The sequence below is a fragment of the Zingiber officinale genome, chromosome 1A (genome assembly GCF_018446385.1).
Source record: "Zingiber officinale cultivar Zhangliang chromosome 1A, Zo_v1.1, whole genome shotgun sequence".
Lineage (NCBI taxonomy): Eukaryota > Viridiplantae > Streptophyta > Magnoliopsida > Zingiberales > Zingiberaceae > Zingiber > Zingiber officinale.
Genome location: NC_055987.1, coordinates 119788703 through 119801584, shown reverse-complemented (window position 1 = coordinate 119801584; position 12882 = coordinate 119788703). Strand labels below are relative to the sequence as shown.

Genomic DNA, 12882 nt, shown 5'->3' with positions numbered 1-12882 from the left:
GCGTTATGGATTTCAGAGGCAGTTGTGAGGAACATTTATGTCTAGTAGATTTTACCTATAGTTAGCTAGACAGTAGTATGGGAGTAGAGAAAGTAGGGTGGCTCATAACCCACAGAGTCACCACTATCTGCCTGGAAGTAGATCATTGTGTAGTTTTAAAAGGAAACTCTTAAACCCTCATGGTGTGAGATTTGTTCATGATACTACATGAGTGTGCTGCTCAGTGGCTATGCTTAGATAAGGATCCCTGAATTGAACAATAAATTTGGGGACCAAATTTTTATTAGTGAGGGAGAATGTAAGATACGATAAATTAAATAATAAGTGTTATTGGAGAAATAACTTTATTAGATTTTTTGAAAATTTTTAGAAATTTTCTGGGATTTAAACGAAGTCTGTATGATACGTTTTGAGGGGATAAATCTATTAGACTTGGAGAAAACTTATTTGGAATATCCCTTAAGTGAGAGTTGATAGGTTCAATTAAACCTATGGTTTATTTCATTAACCTAGGTATATAAAATCTAAACTTAAGTTATTTCCCAATTCCATACCCATTTTCACCAATTTCCCCTTCCTTCTCCATCGATCTCTTTCCTCGCTGCTCACCATCTCCTTGTGTGCCACGATCGTTGGCCGTTGGGCGATAACGCTGAAGACCACGAAGGATTGGAGGCCTTTGGCTTAGCCCTCATGACCTCTAGTGCAAGTCACGACTGCGACAGGAGCAGTGGCTAGTTTCTCTCAACCTACTCACACCAAGTAGCATCACCACCATCCCGATTCGGAGCAGTGCTCTAGTTTTGATCCACCACCGCCAATCTTCCTCTCCTTCCCCTGTCATAGTAGGAGCAGATCAGTTGTTGCCCCCGCGTGAGAGATTAGATCAACCATCCTTTCTCCTCTTTCCCGATCAATTGAGCACTGACCGAGCAATGCCTTACATGGAGCCTTCTTGTTGCCACACTTGAGGTAATCGGCTAACCCTAGCTTAATGTGAGGGTTTGGTTTATACTTACTGTTGATTTGGAGTGTTTGTGTTGGAGATCAGCAGCTCCATTATAGATCTGAGCATCACTATTTGAGAGCGACCAACAGCTCGAGCCACCATTTTTTGGCAGCAAGGTTCTCTGGTCATGAGTCGATGGAGGAGCAATCCAATTAGGGTAAGTTGACCTTGGATACTAGTCAGGGTGGATTTCATGTCTATATTGGATTGATTAATATATATGAGTTGATGAAGTTTGTGATCGGTTGTAGTTTGTTTAATTAGAGATTGGTTGAATTTAGGAGTGAAAGCATGATTGATAATAGGGTTATCTGTGGATTAATTTGTTGTTGATTAGTTGAGTGGTTTGTTGTAGATGATTACATGATCATTAATCGGGTTCATTAGATTGATATTGTGATGTGTTGGGATGGATTTGGATTCATGATGAGTAAACTTAGTGATGGATTGTTACATGGATCCATTAAGGAGTTAGTAATAATGAGTTAAACCTAATTAAACCAATGGATTTGGGTAAATCGAGGTTAATCATTCGATTAGGGTTTTCCATAATTAGTTTGAGTTTTGGATTTAGCTAGTTGCTGCATATGTGATTGGCTAAACTATACATCATGTGATTTGTAGGACTTTGATTCGAGACCAGCATCTTGACATTGGATTGTTTAGCACGGTCAACATATAAAGGTGGGTACTTCTTCCTTGGTCTCTTTAGTTCATTGAATTTAGTGCATGATTTTTTTTATTAATGGATTAGGTTGGTTTACCTTAAATTTATTTGTTTGTTATCCTACTTGATACTTATCTACTTAACCTTATAGATGATCTAGTTATTTCATATACAGTCTTGGCTTTAGATATTTATGCTCTATTGTGTATACACATGTAGAGCATGTATTGTAGGAGATGTCCTGTTGACTGAGTTAACATGATGATTATGCATATATTGTTGAGTGTACCCATGATTAGTATGTGCTGTAGGAGTTACCATGTTGACTGTCCATTTGCATGTTTTGTGTACACACATGTTTGGTGTTTACTAATGGAGGTCACATGTTGATTGTACCTATGTCATGTGTTCACATGTGTCTGATGTATACTATTAGAGGATTCATGTTGATAATACTTATATTAGTGATCATATGTCTAGTGTGATATTGGAGGTATCATGTTAATTATACTTACGTTGTAGGATGCGTAAGTGTATGGTGTGAGTGTCTGGTGTTGCTATTTATTGTATTTATTATTTAGTAGACACCAGTTGGATCTACCCATACATATAGATATAGGTGTTAGATGGATCATGTACTGAAGGTACTTATGTTGATCGTGTTATTGCATTGATGATGACTGTGTTTGTATCATATTTATTACATCATGTCCATCATTGCACTGCATGCTGACAATCAAATGTCTCCCTTGTGGTTGAGCGGATTCTCAATCTTTTTTAGTTACCCATTTGACCACTGAGGGATAATGGTAGCTTGGAGTTGGGTCCTGTTGTGTCACCCGACCACTCAGGGGTAGTGATATCTAGTGTTGTGAACAGTCAGGGACCCCGATGCTATGTAGTGAGATAACTACTTAGCGAATTGTCTGCCTCAGCCACTCTATAGTAGTATCTGGAGGGTAGTACAGTTATTATTATTCTGGCCTTTTGACTACACATGGGCTGTAGTGTTTTGAGGGGTGGGCGGGAGTGACATGTTGCAAGCATGTGCATATGCATATAATGCACACTACATCTTTTGAGGATATATTTGCATTTACTTATGGTTGTTGTATTTGCTTGAGATATGATTGTTGCATATGGTTGATATGCTTCGTACATGTTCATTTATCATATATGCATATCCTGCCAATTATATTACTCAGGTGTTACGAGCTGATCTATTGCTGATTCCTAGTGAGTTTATTGGTCACTATATCATGCATGTTAGATCTAGATTGAGCATGTGTATTTATTATATCAGTTATGATTATGTGCAATCATCATGTCAGTTATGATTATGTGCATTGATTATATCAGTTACAATTATGTGCATTGATTATGTCATATATGACCATGTCTTTATTTCCCTACTGAGACTATATACTTTGATTTCCATGTTTTATATTGACCATGCATTGTCTATATCTATTATCCGCTGAGTCACTCGGACTCACCACCTTTTTATACTTTTATGTTTTTAGGTAGCATATAGACGATTGTGGAGTCATTTAGTATCCTATCCGAGGACGGTTTCTGGTTTTGTTTCCTACTTTACTTGCATTATGAATTTGTGAACTTGCCATTGTATAATTTGACTTTGTTTTGGAGTTTTGCTATGTGTTGTCTTGTATTTGTTTTGTTGTAGTTGTGTAAAGCCTAGCTGGCTAGCAGTCTGCTGTTTTTAGTTTATAGATTTTCCTTTTGCCTTCCACTGTGTTTTTAATATAACCGTGTGAGTTGCTTATATAACTACATGGTTGTGATTATTTCCAGCCGTGTGGGATACATATACAACTGCGTTGTTGTGTTTGTTTTCCAACTATGTGGGCTGTAGATATTATTATTATACATCAATGTGGTTATGTATCCAGGATTTATTTATCATTATTACAGGGGAGATGTTATCCGTTAAAAAACTAGAAAATAATTTTTTAATATCTAAGAATAAGAATTTGAAAAATAATTTTTCAACCTACAGAAATCAAAATTTGAATTCTACATTAAATAGGGTTTCAAAATTTTAAAAATTGAAATTTAAGTCTTAAAAAATTAGAAAAATAAAATAATTTTTTGAAAAATAAAATTAATAAACTATCTAGAAAAGTTAAATAGTAATCTTGACCTAGGTTACAAATATAAGTCAAATCTAAAACCGAACTTCAAACTCCACAAATCGTTTTAATTATGAAACTAATAATAATAATAATAATAATAATAATAATAATAATAAGATACGATAAATAAATAATAAGTGTTATTGGAAAAATAATTTTATTGGATTTTTCAAGAATTTTTAGAAATTTTTTGGGAGTTAAACGGAACTTGCATGACACATTTAAGGGGATGAATTAATTGGGCTTAAAGAAAGTCTCAAGCTAAGGTTAAGATTAATTAACCTAAGTTATTTAAACTTAGGTTTCTTCTCCTTCTCTAATACTCTGCCTGATCCCCTCTTCCCTCTCCCACTCACGCCGACTTGCCCTTCTCCCTCTCCCTCTCCCTCTCCCTCTCCCTCTCGTGTAGTCGTGCCACCTCGACCGAGAGACGTCGGTGCCCGGCGCTGCCAGCCACCGACGCTGCCCGGCGCTGCCAGCCACCGACGCTGCCATCCCTGTCTGTTGTTGCCTCCCATCACCAACGCCCTTTTCCCATCTCGAGCCCTAACGATCATTGCCGAGATCAAGTTCAACGGATCGCTCCAAGCCACTGAGCGCCACCCGAGCGCCACCCGAGCGCCATCTGAACGCTGCCTATCCAGTCGTCTTCTCCCGATCTCCACCGTCGGACAAGATCTCTGTTTCGATCAGCACCCCCCCTCCGATTCGCTCGATGTCGTCGAGCCACCTTCACTGGGTGTTGGGTCTTGGTCAAGATCAAGCTAGCTACTACCGAGAGGCAGATTGGCGCTGTGCCCTTGTGTGACTGAGATGTCAGTCGGAGATCCGTTACCCCTCCGAATTTGGAAAGGAAGACAATCAATAATGACCCCATATTCTCATCAAATCTGAGGTGGAGACTTTCTTCCTCACACTAGCACATGGGTTCTTCATTGAACTACTGTGGGGTTGAGTGGAGGGTTTTCCGATCATCAGGGCAGCCTAGATCCTTCATCTAGCGACTACAGATTTGGATTGGGGTAAGTGTGTAGAATTGGTTTAATGTCGAAATGAGTTTATTCTTGTTATGATTCGTTGGATCGATACCACTTCTGGCAATTGGAATGGTAGTTAGTACTAAACCTAGATTTGATTCTCGGTTTCAATATAAGGTTTAAAATGGTATTGAATATCTTTTTGATGTGTATATATTGCAGATTTTGGGAAGATTGATCTGTTGTGGCCAACCCTGTTCTAGCTAGAGATTGAAGGGAAAGGGGGTATCAATACCTATTGGATAGCAGCGTCATCTTCTTCCGGCTATAGTTCGAGTAATGGGTGAGTCGACAGTGGGATACGTTTGGATCTAGGTGAGTATGTGGAATGATTAGGTTAATTTAATTAGGGTTTCCTAACCCTAATTGGGATTGAGTTTCATTATTAAAATTATGGTAGATTGGTATGATTTGTATTCTATATTGCAGAGCTTTGATTCGATTTGAAACAGGCTTTTGGACTTGAAGATATTCAGCGTGACTTACATTTGAGGTGGGTACTTCTTTCTTGGCTTCTATAGTTCTTTGAACTTAGTGCATAGATTATCTTATTGATTAAGTTGCTTTATCTTGACTCCACTCATATTTTATCTCCGTTTGATACTTTTTTGCTTGATTTGTTTATTATCTATACAGTCTCATCTTTGATTATTCTTACTCTATAGTGTACACATGGGTATGGTGTGTACTGTAGGAGTTATCATGCTAATTATGCATTATTAGTGTGCACACGTGTATAGGTATTACTACGTATTATAGATGTTGTTAGTAGACGCATGCTAGATCTTTTCATATATATAGGTGTATGTGATTGATGGATCATGATTCTGGATCTATAGTGTGTTGTGTGTGCATACATGTCAAGTGAGTATTATTGGAGGTATCTTGTTGATTATACCTTTGTTGTTATGTGTACATGTGTCTGCAAGTTCAGTTGGAAGTATCTTGATGATTATACCTATGTTGTGAGTGTACATGTTTGTCGTGTGTACAGGTGGCTGGTGAGTGGTATTGTGGTATGTGTAATATTAGAAATATCTAGTTGATTATACCTACGTTGAGTGCCCACACATGTCAAGTGTGTATTATTAGAGGTATCATGTTGATTATACCTGTGTGGTGTGTGCACACGTGCCTGGTGTGTATTATTGCAAGATCAAGTTAATTATATTGTACCTATGTTGAGGGAGTTGTTGCATTGATGATCATTGTATCGGTATCATGGTTATTTACATCATGTTCATCATTGCATTATATGCATGCTGATGACCATTGCTCCTTAGTGGTATGAGCTAGTTTGACGACCATTGCTCCCTTGCGGTATGAGCTAGTTTGACAACCCTTGCTCCTTTTCGGTATGAGCTAGCTTGATGACCATTGCTCCCATGTGGTATGAGCTAGTTTGACGACCATTGCTCCCTTGCAGTATGAGCTAGTTTGATGACCATTGTTCCCTTTCGGTAGGAGCTAGTTTGACGACCATTGCTCGCATGTGGTATGAGCTAGTTTGATGACCATTGCTCCCATGTGGTACGAGCTAATTTGGTGACCATTGCTCCCTTGCAGTCTGGGCTAATGACAGTGATTGTTATACCTCTAGATTTGCATGTCTCCTATCGACTAGGGCTCCCTCCCGTTGTAGGATGAGGTCAGAGCTAGTCAACGGTGAGTGTTATATTTTGAGCTACCCATAGTGATCTATAGTAGAGTGATCTCGCGCAGCTCGTAGCTAGATACATGCTACCTGTCTGCCCATAGTGATCTATGGTAGAGTGATCTCGAGTAGACAGGGACCCTGGAATTTCAGATTGTCCACAATGATCTATGGTAGAGTGATCTCACGCAGTCCCTAGCTAGATAGCTAGATGTCTTAGTCACTTATATTTCTTGTGGTGGAGCGTAGATCTCACGTATGATGGTTTGCCTGTGGTTTTATCCTTGGATTATTATACCCTAGGTTGCCCACATTGATCTGTGGTAGAGTGATCTCGGCAACCCGTAGCTAGATAGCTATTTCCTGTCTGCCCACAGTGATCTGTGGTAGAGTGATCTCCCGTAGATAGACACCTTGACATTTTGGACTGCTCACATTGATCTATGGTAGAGTGATCTCGAGCAGTTCCTAGCTAGATAGCTAGATGTCTTGGTCATTGGCAGATTATTTGTGGTGGAGCATTGTTCCCACATATTGCGGATTCTTTGTGGTGGAGCGTTGCTCTCACATATGTCAGATTATTTGTGGTAGAGCGTTGCTCCCACATATTGTGGATTATTTGTGGTGGAGCGTTACTCCCACATATTGCGGAATATTTATGGTGGAACGTTGCTCCCACATATTGTAGATTGTTGGCGGTGGAACGTTGCTCCCACATATGATTGATTGCATGTGGTGGAGCATTGCTCCCACATATGATGTATTCTTGTGATGGAACGATGCTCTTACATTTGATGATCTATTATTGTTTATTATACATGGTTTTACTATCATATATATTATCAAGTGTTATGAACAGGTCTATTGCTGGCCCTAGTGATTTACTAATCGTTATACCATATGTGTTAGACCGTTATAGATATGTATGTTTATCATGTCATATATAATCATGCTCTTATTTCCCTACTGAGACTGTATATCTTTGATCGGCTTACACTTTTATCTATGCACTATCATATTCTTATTACCCGCTGAGTGATCTGCACTCACCATCCCTTGTAGTGTTTTTTCTTTCGCCAAGTATTAGGTAGATGTTGGAGAAGTTGCTTGGAGGATCTTGGTTGCCAGTCCCACGTCACATCCGAGCTTCGTGTTTCGGTTATTTCACACTGTGCTATTTTTACTTTATTTTTCGGACTTGGTGTGTAGTGATTCAACTTGCTTTTGGATTTTAGTCTTGTAGCTACCTTATTTTAGTTGTGCTATGTTTGTGTAAGTCATGTCGTCATGCAGTCAATATATCTATTTTGTGTGGTTTGTGTTTGTTTCCAGTCGTGTGAGTTGTTTACTTTATAACTGCATGGTTATGTTCTTGTTGTTTCAGCAGTGTGAGCTGAGTATATAACTGTTTGGTTGTGTATGTTCTAGTCGTGTGGGCTGTTGATTATCTCTTGTGTGACCTTGTGGTTTTGTATTCATGATCCATTTGTCACTGCTAGAGAGGAGGTGCTATTCGATTTTCATCGGATAATCTTACCCTCGGGGCGTGTCAATAATAATAATAATAATATGAATTGATTGACATGATTGACTATGTGCTCAATTTGTTATAAGCTTGTATACTTTAAATTAAGTGTTATATGATATATCAGACATTTTATCCTTGTGTTAATGGCTTCATTTAGAATGGTTAGTTATGAAAAAAGTTTAACCAACCTTCACAACATATCATCAAAATGAATTGAGATAATATTAAGCTATAGAAACTCTGTCGAATATATATCTAGGCTAAATCATATGTGTCGTATCTGGTGCACTAGACTTAGTGGATCTAGTTGAAGCTATCCCAGTCAAATATGAGCTAGTTAGACCAAAATATAATATTAAGTTATTTGGGTTGATTGTTTTTGGGAAGTTTTGTCTAGGCACATGGTTATTTTAATGATGTCCATTGTGACTCACCATAGTTTGAAAATTTACCATATAAACTCCTTGATAAATCTAGAGTTGAATTTGAATCTAAAATGGGCGAACAACCTTTTTCAAAATTCTTAATAATTCAAACAAATTTAATTAATTAATTTTAATTGAAGAAATAATTAATTAATAATCAATAATTAATAGTTTTAATCAATACTTAAAATGATAATCAATTTTAATTGAAATAAGTAATAAATAATCTAACAATTATATTAATTAAATTTGAATATAATGTAAACTTAATTAATCTAATAAGTTTAACTAAATAATTAATTAATCTAAAGTCCAAATATGAATGATAATTAATTAAAAAATATTTTAAAAAATTAATCAGTTTAATTCTAAATTAATAAATTAATTAGAGAATAATAATTAATTCAAAATTAATAAGTTAATCAATTGTTAGTTCGAAATCAATTAATCAATTATTCTTATTAATACTAAATTAATTAGAAATTAATTAATTATTAAGTTTAATTTAACCCAACCTAATTAAATTGATTTAAATAATTAACATAAAAAATCAACTTAATTAACTTTAACAATTAACTTTAATAATTCTAACTTAATTAATCTTAAAATAAACTTAAATTAACTTAATTCAAAATAAATCAGAAACTAAATAGATCAATAAACAATTTTAATCTTAAACCTATTTTAAATATTCGAACAATAATTAAACTATTAATTCTTATTTAATTCAAAAATAATTATCGATATTAACTTAATTTAATCAATTTAAATTTTCAAATCTAATTAACCTGAGATTCAAATTAATCCAAATTTAATTCTCAATTTAATCAACTTAATTAATTCAGAAATGATTTTATTTAATACGAAATTAATTAATTAAAGTTAACTCTATCCAAGTTTAAATGAATCTAATAATTTTATCAACTAATCTAATTTAATCTAAAATTAATTTAAACTCAATTAATGCATTTAATCCAAAATTACCTTTAACTTAATTAATCCAAAATTAAATTTAATTTTATCTTAACCTAATTAATTAAGTTTAACTTAAATTAATTCAACTTAATCCATAATTAATTAATAAGATTTAACTTAATTAAATTTTACTTAATTGATTGAAAAATAATTTAAAATTTTCAATTATATGAATCATCTCACATAACTATAGGATTACCATATTAAAAATCTAGAATGGTTGAGATGCTAGGAAACTAAAGTAAAATTAGTTTTGATGTCTTTTAAAATTTATACATGATTGTTGACCAACACTTAAGCTTTTATATCGTTATGCCAACCTGAATTTTTAAACCCTTAGAAACATATATATGTCTTCCTTTTGACTAACAAGGATGTCCTAAGAAATGTCAGGTTAAGAGAGATTTTATTGAAAGACACATTTTGAAAAGAAATTCAAAATAAAATATTTTTAAAAATATATCATCAAAAAGAGTTTAAAATTTTTTATCTTCAAATATTCTCTTTTAAAAACATAGTTTCAATATAACTTCTTTTCTTCTTAAAATTCTTTTGAAAATAGTATTCAAAATCATGCTTTAGGAAATATTTTTACACGTTTTCAAGAAAGAATTTTTTTTGAAAAATATCTAGATAGTTATTCAAAATCCTTTGAAAAATATTTTAAAAAATTATTGTTTTAAATTGTTCTTTAAAAATCACTTTGCAAATCATTTGAAAAATAATTTTTCAAATAGTGTTGATAATGTTTTGAAAATATTGGTAAAAATTCTTTTTAAAATATTTTTGAAAATACCTTCTAAAATATTTCTTTTGAAAATATGTTTCAAAAGCATTTTGAAGAAAGACTTTGAAAAATATCTTGAAAATATTTGAAAATACTTTTTCAAATATTCATAAAAATTATTTAGAAGCATCCGTTTTAAAATATCTTAGTCTTGCAAAATATTTTTAATCCTTGGAAAAATTTTTAAAAATTACTTTTGAAAATATATTTGAAAGTAATTTTGCAAAATTGTGAAAGTTCCTTGAAAATAATTTTGAAAAGAGGTTTCTCAAAATGTATATGAATTATTTAATCTTTTGAAAATGCTTTCAAATATGTGGTCTCTCAAGTAGAGTAAAAGAGATATTTTTACTAAGGAAAACTTTATCATTGTTGGTGCAACACTAAACAAGTTCTTAGAATTTAAGGAGTTGAAAAGTTGTTAGAATTCTTTTTGATGTATGCTAAAGGGGGGGGGGGGGGAAAGTAGGGTTTAAGTTAGAAATCCTAATTCTTTCAAGACTTGAAAAGTTGGGTTAGGTAATTACCCTAACTTAAACATATTGTCAAACATTAAAAAAGACAAAGATTGTTGGTGTAATCGACCTCTAGGATTTTGATATTTGTTTGATAATATGTTTAATAGAGTATAATCATGTTGAAGTTGACCAGCTGACTAGTAAAGGGAAAAGTCCAAGTGGTCAAGGTGACTAGAGGCTTGGCAGTAGTGAGAAGTTTACTGAGTGACTAGTTTTAATTGGAGGTTAGGCAAGTGAAAGTTCTAACCAGAGGTTAGGTAGTGGTGAGAAGACTACTGAGTGACTAATCCTAAATAGAGGTTAGGCAAGGGAAAATTCTAACTAGATATTAGGTAGTGGTGAGAAGTCTACTGAGTGACTAGTCCTAATTGGAGGTTAGGCAGTAGTGAGAAGTCTACCAAATGACTAGTCTTAACTGAAGTTTAGGCAGATGAAAAGTCTTGGAGGAATGAACTCCAAGCACTTATGATCGAAAGGTTTCCGATCGACCGTGTGAGATCAACCGGACCAGCGAATATTGAATGCTGCTAACACTGCTTTACTTTACTATTTTATATCTATTGTGCTAATTCAGTATTGTAGGAAAGTCTTAGTCAATCAAGTTGATTATACACTAAGTAGGGATAGAGAAAGTCCAAATAGGTTTGAAGGACCAGCTGTGTAACGACCCACCCTCTGGGTACTATACTAGGCTGTAAGGCCGATCGCCACAGTTATGCTGTGCTATACTGTGCGGAAAGCTGGGCTAATTAAAATTTTACTCTACTAAGGACGGATACAACTGATAAGAAAGGTCTAAAGACCTTCTTTGCTGGTGTACACATGCTAAGGAGGGAAACTGAACATCCCAACTGAGCTAGGGACTAGAAACTAAACTTCCCAACTACCTACAGACCTGCCGATCGATCCACAGATCGATCGGAGGCTGTCGATTCATTCCCAGCTGGATCGGTCGGACCGATCCAGTGTGGATCGGATCGGCGGACCGATCCAGTATGTCTGGATCGGTCGGTGGACCGATCCGAGCACAAACTCTCTCGAAGCGCGTATCGTCTTGGGTGGTCGGTGACCGATCCGGAGGATCTGATAACATCTATGTCATGCGGATCGGTCGGTGATCGATCCAATGGCATTCTCGGGCCACGATCGGTCCGGAGACCGATCGAGTTGATTCGCAGGGAATCGATTTGACACTGGCGGCGAAAACCTCACACAACAACTCTAAACCAATGCAAATCACACTAATATAACACTACTAACATTCTAAACCTGGCATACTACATAGTGCATGGTTTACTATTTCATAACACTTAACAATCAAAACTGAATAATGAAAACTAAAAACGCAAAGTGCTAATACTGAAGTAAAACTGTTTAGATCCCAAAGATCTTTATTCCAACTCCTGCCCACACATATCTTGATAGCATTGCCCTCCAGCCTCCGCTACTGATCCACTTTTCCTTTACCTTTATCTGCAGTATAAGAAAAGTAGTATCTATAAGCTAAAAAGCTTAGTAAGAAACCATCTACCTCACAAAAACATGCAACGATGCAAATATGATTTTAAATCATGCTGTTTAAAACATATGCTGGATATACTGAATAAACTAAGCATGACATGGCATATAAGCATACAATCATGACATATCTAAAGCTGAACATAAAGTCATCATGCATATTCACAGGGAAAAACTAAGCTGATACTAAGAACTGAGCTATTGCTAGAACTGTATCGAATTCACGAACTAATTTGTGAAAGGTTGAAAACCATATACATATAATAAGTGAAAATACTAAACATCTTCTGAGGGGCCAGAATCACGTGCGCAAGATCTCTAACTAGACCAGGTTGCAAGTCCCAATTTAGTAGAGCTACTAGGTTATCTAAACTTAGGGACCGACTATGGGAGTCCAATCCAGTACAATGCCACTGAAAAGTAAAATACTGAGTATAGCTAAACTGTTCTAAATTGCTGTTTCTAGGTTATCTGAACCTAGAGCTAGGTTGTCTGAACCTAGAGGCGACTGTGGGAGCCCACCCATTGGACCGTAGTCCCATATAAGCTAGAATAAACTTATTTACTAATTTAGATGCTTCTAATGCATTCAACCGTGCTAATAAAAA

General features: G+C 35.4%; 1 long non-coding RNA gene across 3 annotated transcripts in view; it reads left to right on the top strand.

The window, feature by feature from the left end:
• Positions 1-4137: 4137 nt before the first annotated feature.
• LOC122029468 overlaps positions 4138-12882 on the top strand; it is a 62095-nt gene continuing 53350 nt past the window's right edge. Inside the window, exons 1-4 of one of the 3 annotated variants that reach the window (XR_006125072.1) lie at positions 4138-4854; positions 5032-5184; positions 5299-5362; positions 7586-8117. This is a non-coding gene — a long non-coding RNA (uncharacterized LOC122029468). Of the gene's footprint in view, positions 4855-5031; positions 5185-5298; positions 7087-7585; positions 8118-12882 lie in introns of those variants that run through there. The other 2 variants (XR_006125073.1, XR_006125071.1) reach the window with 2 other exon arrangements.